General features: G+C 41.5%; 1 long non-coding RNA gene across 1 annotated transcript; it reads left to right on the top strand.

The window, feature by feature from the left end:
- Window positions 1-7: 7 nt before the first annotated feature.
- On the top strand, window positions 8-7,419 carry LOC107183324. Its single transcript, XR_001514107.1, has 5 exons — window positions 8-134; window positions 3,255-3,345; window positions 3,978-4,237; window positions 6,011-6,320; window positions 7,070-7,419. It is a non-coding gene; the product is annotated as an uncharacterized LOC107183324 (long non-coding RNA).
- The last annotated feature ends 3,590 nt before the right edge of the window (window positions 7,420-11,009 follow it).

Here is an 11,009-nt window from a genome sequence, read left to right as displayed (position 1 = left end):
TGCTGAAGGGCATTCTGGGCAGAGGAACTGGCATTTGGATGATTTTGTTTGTAATGAATTATTTTGCTGAGAGTGGCTTTATGCCACTACTTTCTTTCATTTTTTCATGAACAAAAGACTGGGCTTATAAAGGGGTGAGTATGGTGCAGTGTGTCCAGTGTGTCCATCCTGCTCGTCATAAAAAAGCCAGTTATTTCTCCAGGGACATGGGGGATCCTAATGCACTGCTGAATTAGGCTTATATTTCTAAAGAGAGTGGGCCCCATGAAAAAACAGTGGAACTAGACTTGCTGGTTTTTCTGGCTGTAGTTGTTTATCAGGGAACCTAAGAAACTACAGTGCTATACCTTATGTTAACATTCTAAATGATGAAGGTAATTGCCAAAGATACTTGGATACACAGCCCTTCTCTTGGCAAGGGTGACCCTTTATAGACAAAAATCTTATTACTCTTGGAACCTATGCTAGTATGGAAAGCCATTGTTGACCCTCAGCTCTGGAGGGGAGGAATCTGATATTGATTGCTTTTTAATATGCATGTATCTATATTGTTCTAAGCACGATGTCAGGATTTTTGCATACATTATTTTATTTACTCCTCATTAAAACTCAGAGAGAGGGGGCTAGTCTATCATCTTTGGGGACATAAAGAAACTGAGTCTACCAAGCTACACAGCTAATAAGTTAGTATTGTACCAGTCAGCTACTTCTGCATAACCAGCAGCTATAAAATTACAGTGGTATGCAACAACAGACACTACTCTTCCTTGTCTGCGAGGTGGCTAGGGTGACTTTGTCCCACATACTTCAGTCTGAATCCCAGGCTGAAAGTGCATGCTACCCAAAGCATTTCGTTCCAGGATAATGGCAGAAGTATAACCTAGCAAACCCAGCCACACAAACACATTTTAAGCTTCCACTTACATCACAACCACTAAATCTCATTGGAAAAAGCAAATCACATAGTCGAGCCCAAGAGAATAGACAGGAACACACCTCTCATCATAAGGCTATGATGAGGCTTTGGATATATGGTCCTAATAAAGGGAAGTGAAGAATTAGAACCAGTAATTCAATTATTGTAGTGAGTATCAGAAACCATATGTTTCTCATTCTCAATTCTCAAGCCCAAGTTTGTTAGGTTGTGCTGGGTATGGTGACCTGTAACCTGGGCACGTGCCCTGACCAGGAATCGAACCTCCATTTGGATGTCCAATCAGCATCTCTAAATTTAACATGGCCAAAACTGAACTCCCAATCATCTTCCCCCACCTCAATATTCTTTTCATCTTGGTAAATGAAAACCCTATCCTTTTCGTTGCTCATACTGAAATCCTTGGCTCCTCTCTTCCTCTCATAACATGCACTCCACCTACCAGCAAGTCCTATCAGCTCTACATAAAAATATTTCCAGAATCTAATGCTTCTCCACACCTCTATTGCTATTATTGCCTTGGCGCAGGTCCCCATCATTTGGTGCCTTGTTTATGTTAAGAGTCTCTTAACTGTCCTCCTGTGCCTGCACTTTCCCCATAACCTATTTCCAACAGCAATCAGAGTGATCCTTTAGAATGTATGTCAGATTTTATTACTCTTCTACTCAAATTTACCATGGCGTCACAGCTTGGGGAGAGTACAGGGCAAAGTAATTATAATGACCCATAATCTGTTCCTCACCCCACTTCTTTCTGACCTTATTTCCCACCAGGCGCTCCCTCTCCTTTCCAGGCACATTGGCTTTCTGGTTATTACCTAATATCTAGGCTTGCTTCTACCCCAGGGCCTTTGAACTTATTTTATTTTCAGCCTGGAAAGCTCTTTTCCCCAACATCTAAACGGTTCTGCTCAAATGTCGCCTTCTTAGTGAGGCCTGTTCTGACTACCCTCTTTATTATTACAATACCCACCTCCCCACATCCTGGCACTCCCTATTTTTCATCTCTGCTTTACTCTTTTCATAGCACTTATTATCCTCTGCTCCATTTTTTACTTTTCTAATTGTTTGTCTCTTTTCTAGAATGAAAGCGGACCTTTTAGGCTATTTCACGCACTGCTGAATTCTCCAAACTTAGAATAATGCCTGGCACGTAATAGGAGCTCTATTAATACTCTCTGAATGAATAAGTGAATGTAAGGGTGGCGGTATTTGTACTAACTGCACCTGTAGTAGAACAGTGGAGGTTTTTTATTGGGTGAATTTCAGGGCAGAGGGAAAGTTCTACTAGTTTAGCAAATTAAGGCATGCAGGCTTATACTGTAGGTTAAAGGGAAAGGCAGTAGAAACTGTAGTACATTGTTCAAATTCCCCTCCTAACCCAAGGAACTCCTTCTTTCATCTGCTGGGAGGTTTAGATGCTAAGGACTCACAGCTGAGTCCTTTTTCAGGAATTGTTCTTGTTCAAAGGGAGCTGTACCCCCTACAATGACACCTCCTTCTTGTAGGTAACCAGCATTCATGGCTAGTAGATGTAGGGGTACAAAGACCTGGCTCTTGTGTCACTAGTAAGAAAACTCTGGAGGGTTATAACAGCTTTAGAGCTCCTTATGGGATCTACATTACAGCTCAACTTCTCCCTCTGTAGAATTTTATTTTAGTTACTGCCCAATGAACCTTCTGCATGAAAATCTCCATCTGAGAGTATGTTTCCAGGGAACTCAACTCAAGACAGGGAATGATTCCCTTATGTTTGTAATTCATTCAAGTAATGCTCATGAAATATTTACCATTTTCCCAGCACTGCGATAGGCTATGAGGGATACAATGGTTAACATGGTAGACCTAGCCCAGGTCTGCATGGGACTTATTGTCTGATAGGTGAATAACTTGGGAAAAGTCAACTGCAGTGTGACAAGGACATAAATGGGATAAATTTGGGATGTGGGATTAAAGCAGAGAATATGCAGGCAACGAGGAGTGGTATGGTATGTGGTTGGAGAGATAGGTGGGAGTCTACTAAAAAGTGAACTTATGACTCATAACAGAAAACAAGGGAAATCTCAAAAGTGATGAGACATTTAAAATGAGACATAATCAGACTGGTTTATAGAAGTTATCTTGGTGGTAGTCACTGCAGGGACTAGATCAGTGAGATCCACTCATAACAAAATTCTTGAGGGTTCTTAATTATTTTCACAAGGCTATAACTCAAATGTTTCTTCCTTTCTACAAATACTCTTAGATTTCTCTTTTATTACATTATTTCCTCCAAGTCTGAACTTGTATCTATTTTGATCTGATTTCATTTTCCTTCAAGGTGATTTCACCAGAGGAATAACTTGGAACATACGAATAGAAAAGGAACAACAGGATTGCCTGTGTCTTGGGGATGGAGGTAGGGATAAGCAGTAAGTATACTGTGCGATTTGTGTTGGTTAATCAGAATATCTTGAATCTTAATCCACATCTATACACCTAGTCACAAAACATTTTATTGTAGTAATTTGGGCATATGCCCTATCTTCTCTATTCAATTCTAAGTTCTTCAAGAGCAGGGCTTGTGTCTTAAACATCTGTCACTTTACTATGCACAGTGCAAGACCAAGAGCTTACTAGATGTACAGCTGATTGAATGAGTGTATCTAATTGATGGCCATGGGAAGGAGGCACTTTGAAAGAGGAATGGTATGAGGACCAAAGCCAGCCAATGAACAATAGCCAATTCTGGTTTGCTCTCTGTTTACAATTTACCCAGAAAATCTGTAATGGGGACAAAATATTAAACAGTGCTTACTATTAATAGCTTTTCTTCTTCTAACTTGTGTCATGGGCGGGGATATTTAAGCAGTTGGGGAGGGAAGGAGAAGAAATATTTTGGAGGGGGGCAAGAAGCAATAGTTATGAATGAAACTTGGAGAGAAAGTTAGGTGAAGAAGACCTTTAGGATCGTTCTGCATCATAAAATGTTTTATGTTTCTTTGGTGCCTTTGAGAGGTTTTGGTAAATATTTACATTACTTTTTAATTTTTATTTTTTGTAGCAAGGACACTGTGCTGAGATGGGCATTATAAAGGCTCAGTTTAAACTGTGTTATGGCAGGAAGCAGAGGGCTCTGTGAGACTCTTTAGGAAGACCTCTTTAATACAAAGAATGAGACACAACCCTTATTTCTTGGGATTGTCTGCCACATGCACAAACTTTCTGACTCTTGTGGATAAAACTGATGACAATGTATGGCACCAAAGGTCATCTCTCAAGTCCTTTTGGAGACATGTCTGATCTAATTACCAAAACTTGCAGGTAACCAGAAATGGATTCCTCTGGAACATTTCTCTCTTCCCACTAGGGACCCATTTGCCTCCTTCTACCACTCTCATCCCTTTTTAGATGTCAGCTCCATGTTAGATTCCAGGAGATATCATTGTCAGAATATGAGGAGCTTCTGACCAATATGTTGGAGCATTGAGTCATTATGGCTGTTTATTTGCCTCAAACCCTTTATCTTAATTATTACTATGAAGTTCCTACCTTGTCCCTAGATTCCTCCTATGCCCTGTTCTGAACTCTGGCACTCTACCTTGCTCTTGGGGTTTGAGATCAAACTTTAGTAATTTGTCAGGGACCCTCCTTGTTTTTGCCTGGACTTTGTCTAACTCTGGAGTTTTGTTTTGACCTAGATTAGTGCCTGCATTATCCAGTACCACTTGGCCAATATCCTTAATGCAAGTCTCTAATTCTAAAAACAGCCTACTCCTGGATTATCCATCACTGAGGTACAAGACACAGAGGCTTTGGAGAAAAGGAATTTGCATTCAAAACCAGGATCTACTATTCAGTAGCTCTGTGAACATGCACAAGATTCTTATCCTCTATAGCAACAATTCCTTTATCAGAAAAGAGGGAATATCAATACTACTTTGAAGAGCTGTGATGCTAAAATGAAATGACTTGTAAAGTACTGGACTCAATAATGGTTATGCTGCTGCTGCCCATCAGGTCAGGTCATCTTGTCCCATTGTGGCTTACCAGGTCATGCCAAAAATATATTGACACGTGACAGCTGGAAATGTAAGTCCATGGAATTCCAAGTATATGTATGTAGGTATTGTACATTATGCTATAGAGAGGGAGAGGGTAGACACCTCCATCACTACCCTATTTGGTACACTTTAATCCCTTTGGTCTGTATTTGCATTAGGTTCTTACTAGAGTGGTGCCTCCATGCAACTTTCACAATCTGTCAAGTATTTATTGCACATCAATCAAACCAGGCACCAAGGGGGTTACCCAGGTGAATAAGAAAAGAACTAACACTTACTCAGAGTCTGCTGAGTAGCAGCCATTGTCTCATTTACATCCTTTGTTTAATTTAATCCTCAGAAAACCCAGTGAGACAGATTTTATCCCCATTTTGTAGATGAGTAATCATGGGCTTAATCAGAAACAGAATATGAGACATTAGTAGCTCCAAATTAGCTGACATTTAACCAGAAATGTACACCAGTAACTAAGTTTTGCTCTGTTAATTATTTGAATCAGTTCTTGTTTTGTCAACATATACTTGCAGAAAAGAATATCTAAGTGCTTCCTCAGAGAGAGTGTTTTCTAATTCCTCAAGCCAAGGATGCAGAAACCAAGCCCAGAGAGGCTGCTTGAGTAGTTCATTCATAACAATAGAACAGAAAGATTGAAACCTAGGTGTCCTGTTTTAAGACCAGGGATTTCAAAAAGAGTGAAAAAAGTCTATAGTATTAAAACACCAAATTAAAGCCTATAGTATTAAAACACCAAATTAAAGCCTATAGTATTAAAACACCAAATCCTTTCCAGCATTACACAGTCACACTTTTCTAATTCAGTCCCTGGATTTGCTTTGCATCTTTTTCTAGTTTTACTCATGGTGAAGTGCTCTCATGCCTATCATGTTGTGCAAAGGGCCAGGCACAATAAGGGAAATCCATTTGGTTTGAGTACAGGTTGCAGCCCTTGGTCCTTTGAAAACTGTTTTCCATCGCTGCTTTATTTTAATGCTTTGCTAGCAAGCTTCTCTCATCCTGTCATGTCTGTTTTCAGATCTCACCATTAGAATCACAGTTTGCCTCTGGGGAGGCAGGGGGCCTTGGTGCAGGTGTGGAGAGTGCAGAAGGAAGCATGAATCGGTGTGCACTCTGGGCCCACTGCTTCCCAGGTCACTCAACTGACCACGATCCTATATCTGCTTCGTGATGAACTGGCCAGGGCAGAAAATCAACAGAGAGGGCATAGCAAACTGCAAAGTAGGCCAAGTTCAACCTCAGCTTCCTGCCCTCTTCTTACCAAAACAGGGAAGGACTTTGACAAGTTGCCAAGAATTCTTTCTCACCCAGAGGGCCTGCTTTCCCAAGTATTTACATCTTTTAAGACTTTCATTTTTGCCTGTGAAAAGGGAGATTTTGTTCTAGGGACATTACGTGCTAGTTATTAGCTGAGGGAATGACCCTTGTGGTTGAAGAGTCTCAGAAAGAAAGTTCTGGGTTAGATTTGGAGGGAAGACTGTCTTCCTGGTTGTTGTGTATTTGGAGTGTTAGCTCTTTTTCACAGTTCCCCCTCTGTTATGGCTAAATTTTGCTCCCCTCAAACTTCATATGCTGATGTTCTAACCCAAAATACCTTAAAATGTAAGAGTATTGAAGATAAAGTCTTTAAATAGTTAATTCAGTTAAACTGAGTCTGGAATAGGCCCTAAATCAACTAACTGGTGTCCTTAAAAGAGGAGGAAATTTGGATACAGAAAGAGAGATACCAGAAACATCATACACAGAGGAAAGACCATGTGAGGACACAGAGAGAAGGTGGCCATATGTAAGCCAAGGAGAGAGGCCTCTGGAGAAACCAACCCTAATGACCCCTTGATCTTGAACTCGAGCCTTCAGAACTGTAAGAAGATGAATTTCTGTTGTTAAGCCACCCAGTTGGGAAGTTTGCTGTGGCAGCCCTAGCGAAGTCATATACTGTCCCTCTGCTTCAGAGTCTCAGAAGCAAAGGATATGGGGTCCATCTTCTTGTACTCTCTGTCTTCCTTGTGGGCTTTCCCATCTCTTCCAGAGAATTTCAACAGTCTAAATGTTTTCCGTTTTTTTCTGGTCCTTTCAGCATGCAAGACAGCCGATGAATGAGCCAAGAGAAGGCATTATCTGAAAGGCCATTTGGTGGTGGTAAGAAATGTAGTAAGACAGAGCTTTCAAGATTGGTTTGTTACCTGAGGAGATAATATACTGTACCCTGAAATTTTAAAATTGTCAACATCCCTATGTGGGTTTGTGGGAGCGAAGGCTATCGATTATCATGGACTGATACATAGTGTAGAAGAGCAGATGACCCTGATGCTAATCACAGAATAACAAAGCAAGAAGAGAGAGAAACCCAAAATGTGGTTGGGTTGTCTGTGTATAAGAAGTACTAATTATAGTCATTTATGTAAAACTGCTTACCATTGATTGCTAATTATCATGCAGCACAATAACAATTATGTATATCATTAAATATGTATCAGATTAGTTTTGTTTGACTATAACAATAAACTCCAGAAACACAGGCTGTGAGGTCTGGCAGGGTCGTCCTTGGAGATCAACATCTAGATTTACCTCCTCATTTTACAGATGAGGACACTGAGGATGGTCTGCGGTGGCTGTTTATGGCAGTGCTGGGACAGGAACATAAGTTTGTGGCTTTCCAGCTATGCTTCCCTTGAGAAACCTGCCTGAGGTGAGAGCCAGAAATCAACAAAGACCATGTTCTTCCTGACTGTTCTGTTTAAGCAGTACCTGCCCCAGGCACCGCTCTATTTCCCTCATATCACCCATCAGTGGTTGAACTCACTTTGTCTGTCTTTTTTTTAATTAAAGTATTTTTATTGATTTTTAGAAAGAAAGGAATGGAGAGGGAGAGAGAGAAACATCCATGTTGGAGCAGAACATCAATTGGCCACCTCCTGCACGCCCCCTATTGGAGATGAAGCTGGCAAACCAGGCAAGTGCCCTGAGCCCTGACCTGGAATTGAACCAGCAACCTCTGCAACCTTTCAGTGTATTGGATGACGCCCAAACAATTGAATCACACTGGCGAGGGCTCTTGGTCTTGCTTTCATTGTGGTAGCCCTAGTGCAGAGTAGGTATTCAATAAATATTTCTCAAATGGAATCAGTGAGTGAATGAATAATTCATCAAGAGACTCTGGTGAATGATCACATCAGAAACATGGAGTCACAACATGATTATACTCAAAGGCTGGTGCTGAGGTTTCCCAATGCCAGCTTTTCTGACTTTCTGCTTTCCATGCTTGATCATAAGAATCATCCAAGATTCCCAGGCCCTTCCCTGGAAATTCAGATTTGTTGGGGCTGGATAAGGTTCACTGAACTTGTATTTATTTATTTTTAAACAAGCACTCCAGGAATTTGTTAAGCTTAGTATATTTAGAAAGCATGGATTAATAATAGTATATTTGTCTCATTTTGAGAACATGGCTATTAATTCAATGTTTGAGCACATTGCTATCAATTTTAAGCCTAAAAGAGATAGAAATAGGAAAAAAAACACCTGAATTCTGAATGGTTCTATGGAGAAAATGCCATGTTTGGAGACTACTGGATTATTTAAAGAATCTATTGCTGGTGATATGACAGCATCTGAGAAAAAAGAGCACAACACATTATTTTAGCAAATTATGCCATGTCAGGCTGAGTGCTAGGTGCTGGGAGGGGAGGGATCAAGGGCACAAGAGACACAAAAGCCCTGCACACAGAGAGCTCACTAATGGAGGGACAGGTGACAGACTAGGCAATTCTTCTAGTCTTCTGTAAGGTATAACTCACATAGAGTAAAATTGGGTTTTTGAAAAACAGTTCCATCCCCCTAAAATTTTCCCTTATGTCCCTTGTAGGGTGACCAGCTGTCCGAATTTATGCGGGACTGGGGGTTTTACAGGGACGGAGACTCTCTGGCTAAGACTGGGACCATACTAAGCAAACTGGGAGTGTTGGCCAACCTTTCCAGTCAGCCTCTCCCTCTACTCCTACCCAGGAGGCTAATGATCTGGTTTTGGTCCCTAATGATCTGGTTTACCTCCTCCAGTATGGAATCATACAGTATATAGCCTTTGGGTCTGACTTCCTTCACTTAGAATAATGAATTAGAGATTCATTCACGGGGTGTTATATGTATCAGTAGATCATTCTTTTATATTGCCAAGTAGTAATTTGCTGTATGGATGTATCACAGATGCTTATCCATGTCCCAGGCAATTTTGTTATGTAACTGCTGTGGGGGGTTTAGTGACCCTGCCATAGGGATGTGCTGACTCTGTTAGTCTAAGATGTCCCTGTCCTGTGAAAATAATGGCTTATCCATATGAACTTGCACTGCCATCTCTCACTCTGGCCTGTTAACATGCAAGTATTCCATGAAGGAGGAAGAGCATGGGTGAGGGGAGATTGGAGGTGACACAGCTGTTGGCAGTGGTTTACGTTGAAGGATCCCAAAGCACTGCACACACTTAGAGCATGGTTCAGGCTGGATGTGCAGCCCTGAATGAATGCATGGGCATCAGAAGGTGGAAGTCAGGCCACACCTTGTAGGAGCACAGTGAGTGAAAGAGGAGGAAAAGAAAATACAGGTCTAAGACATCAGAAAAATGCCTACTCTCATTAAAAAGTGCTGAGGTGAAGCACATCAGATACAGGTCTTATAAAACATCCAGGAGAAGCACCTCACCATCAACTACACAAAACTAATTTCATCTCCTTGGGAAGGTAGAGGCCTGAGTCACTTCCAGGGAATTAAAAACTTAATGGGGGTAAAGTAAAATGGTCTCCCCTTGACTCAGGAGGATATCTTTAAACAGACAGCAAATCCAAATTCTTTCCCTCTTTCTTTGCCTTTTCCAAGAATAGACTGCAAAACCCAGCCACATTTCAAAAGGATATGCACCTGCAGCTCTCCCTGCAGTCTCTCAAGCTCCTGACATTTCCTCCAGGTCAGAGGCCCTGCATGCAAATACCTGTCTATCTATTCATGTCCTGCCACTTGGGCAGTGAGGCAAAAAATCTGGACTCAATCCCTGCCTTGGGATAATTGCTTAGCAAACAGGATGCACATAATCCATTTTTCATTATTAATACTCCAGTTAGGAGTTAGGCTTTGTGTTCGCTTTCTCATAATGAGAAGTGCCTTACAAAGGAAGTGATGAAACCTGCCATTTAGCTCACAGCATGTGGAGAGGCAAAGAAACCCCTTCCTTGGCCCATTTTAATTCCAGACATTTCTGCTTCCCATAGAGCAATGGTCTGGATGGGCCCTCTCTTGAAGAGCAGGAAGTGCTGATTTTCCGGTGTGGGTGACTCTGGGAAAATACCTGCTCATTTGCCTATGGTACAGTGTATTATGCATTCTTAACCTGGTTCCGATAGTTCCTTCGAAGGTGCCTGCTCCCTTTGACTGCACGCTGAGGGAGCAGGCGGCTGGCATAAAGTGGAACAGAGTTAGAAAGCAATCGTCAAGCAGGGCTAATTCAGTTGTAACCAGTACCACCCTCGTGGCTGGCTCCACCGCACAGTAGAAACCTGGTTTAGTTTTGAAAGGTTATTTTTTTAAATGCTTGAACTAGACATGTTACCTGACGAGAGTTTAAAGGACTTCTTGGTGAAATCCGCTCTCATTCTTGTGCAACTTTCATTCCATCTCAGTGGAAGGTGGTTTGCTATTAAATGTAAAGATAATCCAGTATCACGATGAATCTTGAACTGCCCGGGGGAGGCCTGCAGCTGACTGTAAGGAAAGGCTGATATCTTGCATTTAAAGAAAAAAAATCAACTGTCGGTTGGTGTCTTGCCATCAATCAGAAATACACCAGGAATCTGTCCACGGGCAGAAGGACGGGGTCCCTTGGAGGATTTGCATTGGGATTTGAAGGCTTCTTATTTACCTCCAGGTGATTCATTTGTGCCCAGTTTGGATCTGCAGTGACTGAGTTGGTTATTTTTGTCAAGCTCTTTGGTGACAGGTGTCCATGTTACAAGAAACAAATTGGCACTAAT

This window comes from Myotis davidii, unplaced genomic scaffold, assembly GCF_000327345.1.
Source record: "Myotis davidii unplaced genomic scaffold, ASM32734v1 scaffold616, whole genome shotgun sequence".
NCBI lineage: Eukaryota > Metazoa > Chordata > Mammalia > Chiroptera > Vespertilionidae > Myotis > Myotis davidii.
This window is presented reverse-complemented; position numbering and strand designations above follow the sequence as displayed.